General features: G+C 33.2%; 1 protein-coding gene across 1 annotated transcript in view; it reads right to left on the reverse strand.

Moving 5' to 3' along the window:
* LOC136825379 (zwei Ig domain protein zig-8-like) overlaps nt 1-17178 on the reverse strand; it is a 228151-nt gene that overhangs the window by 163482 nt on the left and 47491 nt on the right. The gene's annotated exons all lie outside the window — the stretch shown is intronic.

Here is a 17178-nt window from a genome sequence, read left to right on the forward strand (position 1 = left end):
TTTAATGCCTCGCTTTAAAGGAAAAAACAAATAGCAGAGTAGAAAAAGTTAAATAACATCAAAACGACGAAACAGGTTCAGACAATTGATCCGTCATGTTTTGGCTCTCGCTGGAGGCTGGGTGCAGTTGCAACACGATATTTCATCCACGAGGCCGAATTCTGTAAATACTATCGCTATTTTGAAACTTTTTGTGTGTGTGTGTGTGTGGTTATTTTCCATCCGCGATGGGAGAGTTCTGTAAATACTATCACTAGTATTTTGTAACTTCCTTTTATTTTATTGTTATACGAATGCAAATATTTCGGTTTGGGTTGAACTGTCTTTCAGCATTCCAACTGTGATAGTTAAAATGCTTATTCTCGAAATTGAACGACTCAGTTGAAGTTCATCAGACCCAAAGGTCCACACCAGTCCACCGAATTCCTCTCACACCTATGGGCAAGGCCCCGTGCTGGCATAAGCCACCTCATGGCAATTAAGTAGCGTGTCTAAAGCAAGAATGGTCAAAGAAAAATAAACGTGAAGATTAATGTTTTTTTATTGACCGACTTAAGAAAAGAGCGTTGGTAATTTTGGTCTTAATTCTACAGGTGATAAAGACTCATGTAGGCATAAATTCCCACACAGAATTTGTTGGTATGTCTGGTAATTCTAGAGAATTTTCGATGTCAATCCAAGCACATGCCTACATAAAGCGAGAGAGATCACACATAGATACACCCACAAAAAGAGAGGTCATACATACGCACACACAAAAAGAGAGGTCATATATACACACACACAAAAAGAGAGGTCATACATACGCACACACAAAAAGAGAGGTCATATATGCACACAAAAAGAGAGGTCATATATACACACACACAAAAAGAGAGGTCATATATACACACACACAAAAAGAGAGGTCATATACACACACACAAAAAGAGAGGTCATACATACACACACACACACAAAAGAGATGTCATACATACGCACACACAAAAGAGAGGTCATAATACACAAACACACACACACAAAAGAGAGGTCATACACACACACACACACACTCACACACACACAAAAGAGATGTCACAAATACCAAAAGAGTGGAAAGGGAAATTGTGAAAATTCTTATAGTTAATAATAATTACAGAGCAAAGCAAAAGATGGCATAATTCAAAATCAAAATTGAAAAGAGAGAGAGAGAGAGAGAGAGAGAGAGAGAGAGAGAGAGAGAGAGAGAGAGAGAGAGAGAGAGAGAGAGAGAGAGAGAGAGAGAGAAAGGTGGGTCATTTATACCAAAAGAGTGGAAGAAGAAAATGAAAATATTTACACATAATACATAACTAAAACACGAATGCAATTTTAGAAATTCAAAGTAGAGAGAGAGAGAGAGAGAGAGAGAGAGAGAGAGAGAGAGAGAGAGAGAGAGAGAGAGAGAGAGAGGTGGGTCACTTATACCAAAAGATTGAAAGAGGAAGATAAAAATATTTTCACATAATTTTTCATAAGAACTAAAACACGAATATAATTTAAAATTCAAAGTAGTGAAAGAGAGAGAGAGAGAGAGAGAGAGAGAGAGAGAGAGTTGCGTCACTTATACCAAAAGAGTGAAAGAGGAAAATAAAAATGTGTACACATAATAATACATAAAAAATAAGACACGAATATAATTTAAAATTGAGAGAGAGAGAGAGAGAGAGAGAGAGAGAGAGAGAGAGAGAGAGAGAGAGAGAGAGAGAGAGAGAGAGCTTTGGTGTCGACAAGGTAGTACCATCAACGTGAAGAGTCTAGGTAGGCGAGGATGAATTGGCACTCGGCTCACGTCTCCTGAAGAAGGGCTTACGCACCAAGTTCCCGTCCCAGGCGAAAATGCAGTTTTGCTGCTCAAAATTAAAAGCATGACTACAGGCCAGGGCACGAGGAGAGAGAAAGAGAGAGAGAGAGAGAGAGAGAGAGAGAGAGAGAGAGAGAGAGAGAGAGAGAGAGAGAGAGAGAGAGAGAGAGGGCACCTTTGGTAAAGGAAGTAGAGGAAAATTAAATTTGCTTTACATAATACAGAACAAAGCAACAAAAATAGTATTTAAACTGAGAGAGAGAGAGAGAGTCATCCTTAGAAAAAGAGAGAGAGTAAAATTAAAATTCTTTTACGTAATACAAAACAAAGCAACAACGAAGGTACCTTAAACTCAAAGGGGAGAGAGAGAGAGAGAGAGAGAGAGAAAGTTCACATATAGCAAAAAATGAAAATTCTTATATATAACCAGAACAAAGCAGAACGAAAATAACTTAAAATTCAGAGGAGAGAGAGAGAGAGAGAGAGAGAGAGAGAGAGAGAGAGAGAGAGAGAGAGAGAGAGAGAGAGAGAGAGGACGAAGGAAAAGTGGAAAGAGTGATGATGATGATAAGGCAGTGTGTCACACTTAACCCACGGGAAGCAGTAAGTATGAGCCTGGAGGTACGGTACGCATTAAGGCATGATTTTTTTTTTTTTTTTTTTGACACCCTGGAGGATATAAACCGGGTCACATTTAATGTTTATGTTACCTTGGATGTTGATAAAGCGGCCTTGTCTTGTAATGTGAATTATTTATGCATTAATTTTCATAATTTCTTCCTGATAAGCGTGACAAGGATTGTAATGCTGTCACATAAGTCTCCATCTTTCTTTCCCTTTGACCTACTGCCTCAATTTTTAGTTTTCTGTAGAAGAAAATTATTGAGCCGGCTTTTCTCTGTCCGCAATTTTTCAATACGCCCTCAGATCTTAAAAACTACTGAGGCTAGAGGGCTGCAAATTGGTATGTTGATCATCCACCTACCAATCATCGAACATACCCAATTGCAGCCTCCTAGCCTCAGTTGTTTTTATTTTATTTAAGGTTAAAGTTGGCCATAATCGTGCTTCTGGCAACGATATAGGTTAGGCCACCACTGGGTCGTGGTTAGTTTCATGGGCCGCGGCTTATACAGCATTATACCTAGACCACCGAAAGATAGATCTGTTTTTGGTGGCCTTGATTATATGCTGTAGCGACTGTACAGAAAACTCGATTGCGCCGAAGAAACTTCGGCCCATTTTTTAAAAAACTTGTTTTGATGGAATTCAATTGAATTTCTTCGTTTCTTCCTTTGTGCTATACCATTCATTCATCTTTATTGCTTCTTAGAGGAAAACCTCATCTTTTTTCCTGTTCTTTATGTCAAAGGAAAAAGACGGAATAGGTGACAGGTTTGTCTTGAAAGTATACAAAGTTTTACTTGAAAATGTATAAAGTTCTATCTTGAAGATGTACAAAGTTTTGTCTTAAAAATATATGAAGTTATAGCTTGAAAACATACAAAGTTTTATCTTGTAAACATATAAAGTTTTAGCTTGAAAATCTATAAAATTTTGAATTGAGCATTTATAAAGTTTTTTCTTATAAAAGTTTGGCTAGAAAATATACAAAGTTTTGAAAATATACAAAGTTCCGTTTTGAAAATATCTAACAAAACTGAAAGAAAAAGGTAATAAATAAGAAAAACGAACTCACAGCATCCTTAGATCTCACAAATCACTTTATCTGACAAAAAATCAAGAAGTGCATCAATAAATCTTGATACTGTGTCTCAAGACCGACCGGTCGTTCTCAATAAGTAAATGACTCTAAGCCCACTACACGTCACTCTGATATCAGATTCTTCATTGTATATTCATTATAGCTGGAAGTAACTGGTTAGAATTCCACCTGTACTCGGTATTCTCTCTCTCTCTCTCTCTCTCTCTCTCTCTCTCTCTCTCTCTCTCTCTCTTTTAACATTTTTCGATTGATAAATTTTCTCTCATTTTTTGTTTATTTACTTTTAATTGATTGATTGATTTATCTATTTGTTAATTACTTAATTTATTTATTTATTTATCTCTTTATCTGTTTATTAATTAGTTTATTTACTTGTGTATATGCTTATTCATTTATTCGCCTGTTTATATATTTGTGCATTTATCTATACGTTTTTTGACGTGATTAAGGCCCTCCAATAGGTCTGAAAGACCCACTCCATTCTCCTTAATTAAAACTGCGAGAAGAAGAAGAAGAAGAAGAAGAAGAAGAAGAAGAAGAAGAAGAAGAAGAAGAAGAAGAAGAAGAAGAAGAAGAAGAAGAAGAAGACGGACAATGCAACTCGAAAGTTCTCCACGTCTGACCCTTTTTTCCGCTCCGCATTTTTTCTCGCTGTTTTTTTTTTTATTTATTTATTTTTCTTCGTTCTCTCTTTCGATCTATCCTCCTTTGTCTCGTATCAGATTAATGTTATTCTGGTGGGGATGGAGTGGGATGGATATGGGATGGGTGGGGGGGGGGAGGGTGGGTGAGAATGGCGAGAAGAAATTGTGAATAAAACCCATTCAAGAATTGAGAATGTAATCACATTACGAAAGGCATCAGACCCTTTCAATTGAACCAGAATCCTTGTAAAGGGAACAGCTGGTGTCGTTAAGGAATTACTTGAAAATAAGGTTAAATTCAACGCTGGAATGGGATTCAAACATGTTAATATCAAAGGATATTCGTAAAATTAACCCAAACATAAATAGTTCTTATAAATGTTCCAAAAGCCTTCAGGAATAACTATAAAATAAGATTGAATCTGACTTTGAAATGAAGGTAATGCGTTTTCATTTCAAAGCATATACATAAACCTTAGAGAATTCCTTGAAAATAAGATGTAATTCAACTCTTAAAAACAATGAAAACATGTTCGTTTCAAAGCATATTCGTAAAATAATCCCAAACAAAAATAATTCTTGGAAAAGTTACACGAACCATTGTGAATTCCTTCAAAATAAGATTAAATTCATCTCTTGAATGTAACGAAAACATATTCATCTCAAAGCATATTCATAAGATTATCCAGATCGAATATAATTCTTTCAAATGTTACACAAACCTTAGAGAATTCCTTGAAAATAAGATGAAATTCAACTTTTACAAGCAATAAAAACGTGCTCATTTCAACACATTCATTTCAAAACACATTCGTAAAACGAACCAAATCATAAATGATTCTTAGAAAAGTTACACAAACCTTAGTGAATTCCTTGAATTTCAAAGCATATTCGTAAAATAATCCCAAACGAGAATAATTCTTGCAAATGTTACCCAAACCTTGTGATTATGAATGATTAAATTTTACGTGTGGCCATCAGACGTGTTTTCGGATGTTAGTGGTCAGTCCTGCAGTTTTGCAGATGGGATGCGGCCATTACGATAAAAGCTTAACTGAAAGACCACAAGGGAAGGAAATTTCTATTTATTATTTATTGAAGGTTTTAAGAAAACACACCTTAGAGATAAGAAAGCCCTTTATAAAAGGGAATGATTTAGTTTCACTCTGGCAAAATTCATTATTATCAAGTGGATTTTTAAAAATTTTCTTTAGTTTTTGAAATGTAAATCATAAAATTCTTCATTATCAAATGGATTTTTAAAAATTTTCTTTAGCTTTTTAAATGTAAATCATAAAATTCTTTATTATCAAGTGGATTTTTAATTTTTTTAGCTTTTTAAATTTAAATCATAAAATTCATTATTATTAAATGAATTTTAAAATTTTTCAGCTTTTTAAATGTAAATCAAATATAAAGAATTCCATCCTTAAAAAACAACATTATTCAAACAAGAAGATAGTTTGATTCCAAGTCAGTGTTTAAAAAAAAACTAAAAAAACATATATAATTACATTTTTGTCCATTTTATATCAAAATGTAAAACAATAGAGAATTAATTGAAAATCGACAAACCATTTTAATGAAAGAGCATAACTCACTAATTTACAATCATCTGTCATCATCTCACTTATTGATACCTGATAATGGCCTTGCCATAGTGAAACATCAATTGATGAACTTGGTACGAAAGCTAAAACACTTAATAGTTTTAGCTCCATCAATGAATTATCGAAATATAATATCACTTTACCGAGTCATTAACAGATGGCCCGCTTATAGTAATTATCCAATATATTTGGTGACCAGGTCTTTTTTTTTTTATTTCTCAGAGGTAATTGAAAACTTCGCTGGCGAATTACAAAGTTGATTATTGAGGATAATCGTGAATTTAATTTCAGAGATATAATTGAAATTGATTGGTATTTGGAATGACTAGAATGGCGAAGCAAGACTACAGTTATGTATATGTATATATTTAAAGATAAATCTTTAAATATATGTATATGTACATATACTTAAAGGTAAATCTTTAAATATATATAAATATTATGTATATATATATAACAGTGGATTTGCTTCACCATTTTAAGACTCATGCTACTATGAGTATTTTTTAAAAACTAGAATTATTATACCCATACCTCGTGCACTAAAGTCATCATAAAATCTATTGGGACTTCAGAGAATTATTATTTCAGATAATTATTATTTTTCAACATAACACGAGCGAGCAAAGAGGAAAAAATAACATTTTCGACTGGAGGCGCCATTTAGCCGAGGATATCGCCAGGCACCAACAAGCGGAAAGCTGAGATTCAATTTGCTTGCTTGAGGAAAGCGAATGAAAGACGCTCGCTCAACGGAGTAGAAAGAGTCTCTTAAAGACGGGTTCGATGACAAGAAAAAATGAAAGTTCTTTCACCGACTGAATCCGGAGTCGGCGATGAAAGTTATTGGGTTCCACCTTTCACGACGCCGACAAAAACGGAAAAGGGGAATCGAGTGAATTATTTGCACAGACGTAGTTGGGTTGATCTTGCTTTTGAACCGCCGTCAGTGCGCCTCACGCGGTGCGCTGTAAGCGTTACTTAAGGTTCGTTGCAGCGTGCCTTCGGCCCCCTAGATGCAACCCATTTCGTTCCTTTTACTGTACCTCCTTTCATACTCTCTTTCTTCCATCTTACTCTCCACCTTCTCCTAACAATTGATTCATAGTGCAACTGCTTTGAGATTTTCCTCCTGTTACACCTTTCAAACTTTTTTACTGTCAATTTCCGTTTCAGCGCTGAAAGACCTCATAGATCCCAGTGCTTGGTCTTTGACCCAAATTCTATATTCAATTCAATTCAATCACGCTTTTGAAAGTGCTGAGAAATCTAGATAACTTGCTTTAAAAAGATGGAAGAAACTTGGTTTTTGTAGATACTTTCGACATAGGTTAACTTATCTTTTAATATTATGAAAAGATAAAACACATTCATTCACAGAAAACTGTTGTGGTATGCGTGTATAAATGTATGTATGTATTGAGCTTGTATTAGTGCAGAATTTTTTATAGCATAGTTCATGTATGTATATGCATATAACGAGAGAGAGAGGGGGGGAGAGAGAGAGAGGTTAAAGTAGAATAGAGAGACATACAGACCGCGAAAACAAAAATAGAATACACAGATCCGAGAGAGAGAGAGAGAGAGAGAGAGAGAGAGAGAGAGAGAGAGAGAGAGAGAGAGAGAGAGAGAGAGAGGTAAACTAGAATAGAGAGACGTACAGACTGCCAGAACAAAAATAGAATTCACAGCTCCGAGAGAGAGAGAGAGAGAGAGAGAGAGAGAGAGAGAGAGAGAGAGAAAAAATACCATCTCTACTAAATTGAGTAAACTACTAATCCAAGCAATATACCCACTCTCATTCACCCTCCTTCTTCCCTCCTCTCCCCCAACCCCCTCCCCACCCCTGCAACCCTCCCCCCCCTGCTAGCATCAGCAATAAATACAATATTAACAACCATTAAAAAAAAAGAGAGAGAGAAAGAGAAAACATCGCCCCCAAAACACCCGAGTAAAAGCGAAACAATAGACTGGACCCTTAAAGGTCTTGCGGCATCGTGGCTAACTTTACCTTTCCTTCCCAAGTAACGATTTTTTCCTGTTCCGGCCGGACAGACAGACAGACGGACGGACAGACAGACAGCAAGCAGTAACAGCAGAGCAGTTCTGGGGCTGCCCTCCGAAGGCCTTACCTGCGAGGGGGATAAAAAGAGGCGGGGTGAGAGAAGTGGAATACAAGTTTGTGTGTGTTTGTGTGTGAAATTCTCTCTCTCTCTCTCTCTCTCTCTCTCTCTCTCTCTCTCTCTCTCTCTCTGTTCTGTGGTTCACAGTTGGAAAGTATTGAACACTTACTGATTTGGACACGTATGCACTGTTAAACACTGACACCTCTCTCTAGTTCTCAAGAGGAAAGTATTGGACGCTTATTCAATTGTACACAGGCGCACGCACACACACACATACACAAATATATATATATATATATATATACATATGTGTGTGTGTGTGATATATATATATATATATATATATATATATATGTATATATTCCCATTTTGTATATATTTTTGATTTGGCTTTGGGGTAGACCTATATACATACCCTGGTATATATATATTATTGCGCGGTATATAGAGTTTGAGAATATATATATATATATATATATATATATATATATATATATATATATATATATATATATATATATATATATATATATATATATATATATATATATATATATATATATATATATATATATATATATATATATATATATATATATATATATATATATATATATATATATATGTGTGTGTGTGTGTGTGTGTGTGTATGTACATTTATCTTTCTATTTATATATACACACAAAGAAAGGAGGAAAAGAAAGGAAGTGAAAGCTGCATCTAATCGCAATATGTCTCGAAGAGATTTATATTTACACTCCACTTAAAGAACCATCCCGGGTTTGTCCCGAAACCTCTCCCAAGGAAAAATTCCCTTTTATCATAACGCGTGCATAAGAAAAATCCCGGGGCGAAAATCCATTTCCTTAATATTTTCAGACGGAGGGGGATTTTCAGGATTTCTGCTTTGATCCTTTTGGCACGCGGAAATCCTTCAAGGAAAGAGTATAGTGAGACCTTTGGTGAAGAGGGGAAAAACAAAGATATGACAAAGTAATTACATAAAGCAACTTCAAGTGCAAACACACACACGCACACACACACAATATATATATATATATATATATATATATATATATATATATATATATATATATATATATATATATATATATATATATATATATATATATATATATATATATATATATATATATATATATATGTATATGTATATGTATATATATATATATATATATATATATATATATATATATATATATATATATATATATAAATTCTTAAAGGCTCTTGAGGAAAAGTATTGCAACGAAATTAGATGACGACAACACAGAGTCAAAAATTAATTTCACTTGAAGTGTTATTTTCAGAGTCGAAAATTAATTTCACTTGAAGTGTCATTTTTCATCTTACCCTTGCTGTGTTTAATGTACATAAAAAGCAAAGACATGACAAAAGTAATTGCAAAAGCAACCTTCAATGTCAACACGTATATATACCCTTGAAGGCTCTTCAGGAAAGTATTGCCAACGAAATTAGATGACAACAGTGAACCAAAATATTCATTTCAATTGAAGTGTTATTTCTCATCTTACCCTTGATGTGTTTAGTGTACATAAAAATTTATTTTAGTTGTTACTGAATATTTGTTTATTCTCAGCTAGGAAAATTAATAAAACCAGACATGTTGATAATGTTGGATTGTTTTTATTAATTTTTAGTTTATTTTGAAATTTATTTATTTTATTTATTACTCTCACTGTGTTTAATGTATGAAAAATTTATATTTGTTTTTGATAAATATTTGTTTATCTTTAGCAAAAAAAATTAATAAAACAAACGAAGACAATAATGTCGAAGTACTGTTATTATTATTATTATTATTATTATTATTATTATTATTATTATTATTATTATTATTATTATTATTATTATTAAAGAATAACCGTTCATATATAAAACGGATTAAATTTATCAAAACAACTTTTGATAACATTATTTTCAAATCAAACAGATATTGAGTGATAGCAAAATAACAGTTTTAAAGCATATTAAATTTCTCCTTAATGTTATCTCTTGTTTTGAATTTCTGCTGAGGTTTAAATATACAAAAGGCAAGGAAATATGTCAGAGCAGAAAATGCTGACTAAAGATTTTATTAATTCCAGCTGAGATATAATCTGCTTTCAGAATATCCGTGAGCCCAAATAATTTTCTTTTTATTTTTTTATCCCTTTTGGTATATGCAAAATGAATATACAGACACAGAATAGTGTAAATTGTAAACCATTTTTTATTTCTTGTGATGTATAAAAAGATTATATATATATATATATATATATATATATATATATATATATATATATATATATATATATATATATATATATATATATGTATATTTATATATATATATTTATATATATATATATATATATATATATATATATATATATATATATATATATATATGTAAGTAAATATATATATATATATATATATATATATATATATATATATATATATATATATATATATATATATACAGTATATATATATATATATATTGTATATATACAGTACAAAGCTCAAGTGGAGGAGACCCTTTATATTATGTTGTTAAGATGAAAATTGATATAAAAAAAACCGTTTTACCAAAGCATAACTGATTTCAGTTAATATTCTAATTTTACATTTGTGATGGAATATAAATGCAATTAAAGTATAAATTATTTTTTCATTTATGTCACTATATAGAAAGATAAAGAAATATTAAATGAATTACGTTAATTTTTTCGACAAACAGACAAGGAGAGTATATAAGGTTATCATAGAGAAACCAATTAAATATTTCTTTGTCTTTAAATGCCCAGTATAAAGAAATTATATAGACAAAAAATTCTCAGCATTTATTTGAAAAATTCTGGCGAGCAATGTACAGGCAATTAAATATGTCTTTGTTCATATACGCCCTCATATAATGAAAATAAAATTTAAAAAAAAATTCTTAGTATTTATATTAAAATTTTTACTAAGAATGTTCAGTAATAAGTGAAATTCCTAAGATAATACCCACACCGGATTTAAAGGAAAAAAAATCCTGTGTGATACCATTCTTAACTTACCCGTTGATGCTACGAGCCTACAAAGGCGTAATTAAAACTCTTCTCGAATTAGAACCGAGAACTCTGAGAACTTCATTAAAGTAAATGCTTTCTCTCTCTCTCTCTCTCTCTCTCTCTCTCTCTCTCTCTCTCTCTCTCTCTCTCTCTCATTGTAAGACGGAAATTCCATCCTACTTTTCAGATATCTTTGTGCTACGTTTTTCTGTTTGATTACCTCTCTCTCTCTCTCTCAAGATAGAGAGTTTATCATTCTTGTTGGATCTCTGTGTGTTACTGTTTGATTACCTCTCTCTCTCTCTCTCTCTCTCTCTCTCTCTCTCTCTCTCTCTCTCTCTCTCTCTCTCCTTGTAAGACAGAAACTCCATCCTTGTTAGATCTCATGAGTTATATTTTTCCATCTATTTGATTACCCACCCTTTCCTCTCTCTCTCTCTCTCTCTCTCTCTCTCTCTCTCTCTCTCTCTCTCTCTCTCTCTCTCTCTCTCTCTCTCTCTTCTCGCAAGACAGAGAGTTTATCCTTCTTGTCAGATCCGTTTGTGAACATTGTTTGTCCATATATTTGAGTACCTTACATCCTGCCTCTCTCTCTCTCTCTCTCTCTCTCTCTCTCTCTCTCTCTCTCTCTCTCTCTCTCTCTCTCGCTGCCGCAGACACAAACGCTCCATTCCGGGGAGATCTTTGCCCAACGTGTTAAAGTTAACAAGCTTCTCTAACGACCTGGAGAGGAGCGCCAAGGACTCCGGATGGGAACAGGAAATCAGACTAAATTTAACTATGATGGCTGTTTGCACCGTCAGCAATTCAGGGAAGGGTCGAGATGGACCCCAATGGGATTTTGGTTGCGAGGCACTTTGTAGAATGGCCTCTCTCTCTCTCTCTCTCTCTCTCTCTCTCTCTCTCTCTTGCGTTATTCACTTGTTTTGGGTGTTACCTTAATAGATCCGATGTAGAATTGTTCTCTCTCTCTCTCTCTCTCTCTCTCTCTCTCTCTCTCTCTCTCTCTCTCTCTCTCTTGCGTTATTCACTTGTTTGGGTGTTACTTTTAACTGATCCATTGCGTAGAATGGCTTCTTCTTCTTCTCTCTCTCTCTCTCTCTCTCTCTCCTGCAGTACTCATTTATACTCGTAAATTAGTTTTTCCTATCTTCTTAAAGAAATGTAATAGATCCATTCCGCAGAATTGCTTGCTTGCTCTCTCTCTCTCTCTCTCTCTCTCTCTCTCTCTCTCTCTCTCTCTCTCTCTCTCTCTCTCTCTCTCTCCTGCAGTACTCGCTTATTCAAATGCAATTTTATTCTCTGTAAACTAGTAAATTATTTTCTTCGGTCTTCTTGAGGAAATATAATAGATCCATTCCGCAGAATTGTTTGTTCTCTCTCTCTCTCTCTCTCTCTCTCTCTCTCTCTCTTGGTTATTTAGTACTGAATAATGGAATGTAACAGGAGGGTAGCTTATAAACACGTATGCATATGAGCACATACGCGCTCATACAAACACACAAACACGCACAAACACACGCACATACAATAAGAAAAAGCTCTTCAAAACGTTACTTTCTGATTCTCAGTAGGTCATTTTAAGTGAGGTCACTAGCCCCAGACTCTCTTTAAACCCTCCTGCGACCCTCAACAATCTTGTAACTATCAAATAAAAACGCAGAATTTGTCAACTCAGAAAAAAACTGGATTTACTAGCGTTCGTTTGAAAGGTTCCAGTTCCATTAAGAACTGAAATTAAAGAAAGTGTATTTTGTCATCTGGCTAATAGGTGGCAGCGTTGTACCCCGTGGCTTTGGTTGGCAAGCGTGTCATTGTTTTGTTTATGTTTACTTTAATTTTAAAGCGAGTGAAGCGAAAATAAGCGTGATATTGGATTCGTGAGCGTAAAAAAGTACCTCAGGATTTACCAGCTGAAAATAGCAACCTCACGGTAAGAGCTTTATAATTGTTCCATGTCGGTGTATTTCAGCCATATTTTATTTTATTGTTATTGTCAGTTATACGTGGTTTCGCTCACTGGCGTTTGTGATTGGCTGAAAATTGTTGTTTGGCGCAAATGCCTTTGTAAATTGTTTCTTTGTGTGTCATGTTAAGACTCTTATAATTGTTCCGTACCAGTGTATTTCAGCCATGTCTTATTTTATTGTTATTGTCAGCTACAAGTGGTTTTGGCCACTGGCGTTTGTGATTGGTCGAGAATCGTTGTCGGTCGCAAAGTGCCTTCGTCAATCGTTTCTGTGGTGTGTATTGAATATACAATTTAGGCCAAAGGCCAAGCTTTAGTTAAATGTGCTAGTTTAACCAGACCACTGAGCTGATTAACAGCTCTCCTAGGGCTGGCCCGAAGGATTAGATTTATTTTACGTGGCTAAGAACCAACTGGTTACCTAGCAACGGGACCTACAGCTCATTATCACGAGGAATGAATTTCTATCACCAGAAATAAATTTCTCTAATTCTTCATTGGCCGGTCGGAGAGTCGAACGCTGGGCCAACAGCGTGCTAGCCGAGAGCTCTACCCACCACTCCAATGAAGAACTCAAAGGCCAAGCACTGGGACCCATAAGGTCATTCAGCGCTGAAACGGAAATTGACAGTGAAAGTTTGAAAGGTGTAATAGGAGGAAAACCTCAAAGCAGTTGCACTATGAATCAGTTGTTAAGAGAGTGTGGAAAGTAAGATGGAAGAAGGGGAATATGAACGGAGGTACAGTAAAAGGAATGAAAGGGGTTGCAGCTAGGGACCGAAGGGACGCTGCTGCAGAGAACCTTAAGTAATGCCTACAGTGCACCGCATGAGGTGCACTGATGGCGCTACCCTCCTACGGGGTCTGTGGTGTTTATGGTTGCGTGGTATATTGGGGGATCCCGTATATTCTTCAAGATCGCGTTGGAAATGGTCGGTGTTTGAATATAGCTTGTTATTCTCGTTATTCTTATTCATTCCTTTCATTTTAATTTCTCTCGATATTCGAATCTGATTAAGTTAAGTTAGAGATTAGTGTTAGATGTAAATATTAAATGGGATATTACACTCGTAATTAATATTTTATCGTATATCACAAAAACCCAGTAGCGTTTTACAAGTTTGGACAAAGTAGTAAAGTGAGCCCTTCATATCTTAATCTGTATAAAATCGTAAAAATATTACATATGTATGTGTGTGTGTATATATATATATATATATATATATATATATATATATATATATATATATATATATATATACATACATATTTTTCTATATATATATATATATGTATATATATGTGTACACATTTATACATATGTATATATATGTATGTGTCTGTATGTATATGTATAATAGTTTTTTAACGTTGCATAATCTTGTATCAAACTTTAATAGACTGTTCCTAAATCAGATATACAACAGCCGGAGAGAGAGAGAGAGAGAGAGAGAGAGAGAGAGAGAGAGAGAGAGAGAGAGAGAGAGAGAGAGAGAGAGAGAGACATCCTTCTTCTTCTTCCCCTTTCTCCCAAAAAAACATTCCTTGTAGAAATCATCCGTGAATCAATAACTAATTAAGGGACCAGTGTCAGTAGACTGAGTCTCCTTCTCAGGACGAATCGCCTGGAATATATATTTTTATTTTTTTTTAGGAGACGTAACATTAGTCTTGCTTATTATTAAAGCTGGGATGTATATTCCTCATCTCTGGAATTTTACGAGGAGAAAAGGAACTGATGAATTTCGCTAGTGGGTGGAAAGGAGATGAGCTCGGGAGAACATGGGTTTCTGAATCCCGAGAACTTCCGGTTTGCAGCATTGATATCGTGGAATGTTTTTGTGAGCAGATTCAGGAATGTACAATTAAATGAATATATATATATATATATATATATATATATATATATATATATATATATATATATATATATATATATATATATATATATAGATATATATAGATATATATATATATATATATATATATATATATATATATATATATATATATATATATATATATATATATATATATTTTATATATATATATATATATATATATATATATATATATATATATATATATATATATATGTACGTATGTATGTGTGTGTGTATACGAGAGTACGAACGCATGTCCGCACACCGAAATAAGTTTCAATCCTTCACTGAGTCCGAAAGGATTATACTCACTTTTCCAATACCCTGGCTGATGTGGACGGAATGCTTTCCATTAAGAAAACACTGTCGTTTTGTCCGCTACAATTTCGCTTCTTATTTCCAGGGGAGGATTCGCTGAACAAATTAAATTTCTTGCCCTTCGTATCCCAAAACATATACATACATTTATACAAATGCATATTTCCGTACACATTAGTGATATTGAAGTGCTTGGTCTGAATGTTAATCACAGGGAATTTCCCTTTTGTACATGCACTCGTATGTGTATTTTGTATGTATGTATGTATTTATGTATGTAATATTTAATTAAAAAAAAAAGATTAGCGCCAATGTACTGTATATAGTACATGCCTGAACATAGTACCAATTACCATAATGATTCATCCGTACTTTTACGAGTTTTTCTTTGTAATCAGACATATATATATATATATATATATATATATATATATATATATATATATATATATATATATATATATATATAGATAGATAGATAGATAGATAGATAGATAGATAGATAGATACTTATAACTTCAAATATAATCTGTTTAGTAATAGATATTTGATAAAACATAAATTTATACAGCCAGTAAGAGGATGAACAATATTATTGCTTCGAGTTTTTCATTGTAATTTGACATATACGTATATAGATACTTACAACTTCAAATATAATATGTTTAGTGCATAGATATTTGATAAGACATAGAATCATATATCCAGTAAAAGAATTAATAATATTATCGCTTCAGCCATACTTTTCAGTAGACTTTTATGAGTCAGTGACAATATGGGGTTAATACAGTTAATCTTTACATTCCTATGGCTCAATTTACATCAAGTTTAGGTAATTATATTAACAGTTTTTCAAAGGTATAAATTTAAGAGGTACCTTGAGATGAAGAAAGATATAGATAGATAGATAGATGAGGATTTTTACACTAATTTTACATAATCTTATTTACATCTTTTCAGTGGCTTAAATTTATGAGTTCCTTAGAGTTGAAGGTAGATAGATAGATAGATAGATAGATAGATAGATAGATAGATAGATACAGAATGCCTCAAATACAATACAAATTTGATTGGAGATTTTTACACTAATTTTACATAATCATCTTTACATCTTTTCAGTGGTTTAAATTTACGAGTTCCTTAGAGTTGAAGATAGATAGATAGATAGATAGACAGAATATATCCTCAAATACAATACAAATTTGATTGGAGATTTTTACACTAATTTTACATAATCATCTTTACATCTTTTCAGTGGTTTAAATTTACGAGTTCCTTAGAGTTGAAGATAGATAGATGGATAAATAGAAAAATAGATAGACAGAGATAGATGGAGAATTTTACACTAATTTTAGATCATCCTATTTACATTTCAGTGGTGTAAATTTAAGACTTCCTTAGAGTTGAAGATAGATAGATAGATAGATAGATAGATAGATAGATAGATAGATAGATAGATAGATAGATAGATAGACAGACAGATAGATAGATATTAACACACGGAATACCTCCAATACGATGCAAATTTGAATGCACGAGCATCCAGTTAAACGGTAAAATAAAATTGGGACGGAGACAGGGAACAGCATTAGACTACAACACAGGCTGGGTAAGAAGATTTCCCCTTGAAATATCTGTAAAAGATCTGCCATTTACGAGAAATACTCGGGAACATGCACTTAACAATATTATCATGTGTTATCCTAATGGTTCTGTTTTCTCTGGAATTTTATACAGACTATTTGGGTCACTACCTTTATGCGTTGTCTTGTTTCGTGGGTGGTGGCGAAATGCTTGCGTATGTATGTATGCGTGTATGTATATATGTATGTATATATATATATGTATATATATATATATATATATATATATATATATGTATGTATATACATTATATATATATATATATATATATATATATATATATATATATATATATATATATATATATATATATATATATATATATATATATATATATATATATATATATATATATA

The sequence above is a fragment of the Macrobrachium rosenbergii genome, chromosome 37 (genome assembly GCF_040412425.1).
Source record: "Macrobrachium rosenbergii isolate ZJJX-2024 chromosome 37, ASM4041242v1, whole genome shotgun sequence".
Lineage (NCBI taxonomy): Eukaryota > Metazoa > Arthropoda > Malacostraca > Decapoda > Palaemonidae > Macrobrachium > Macrobrachium rosenbergii.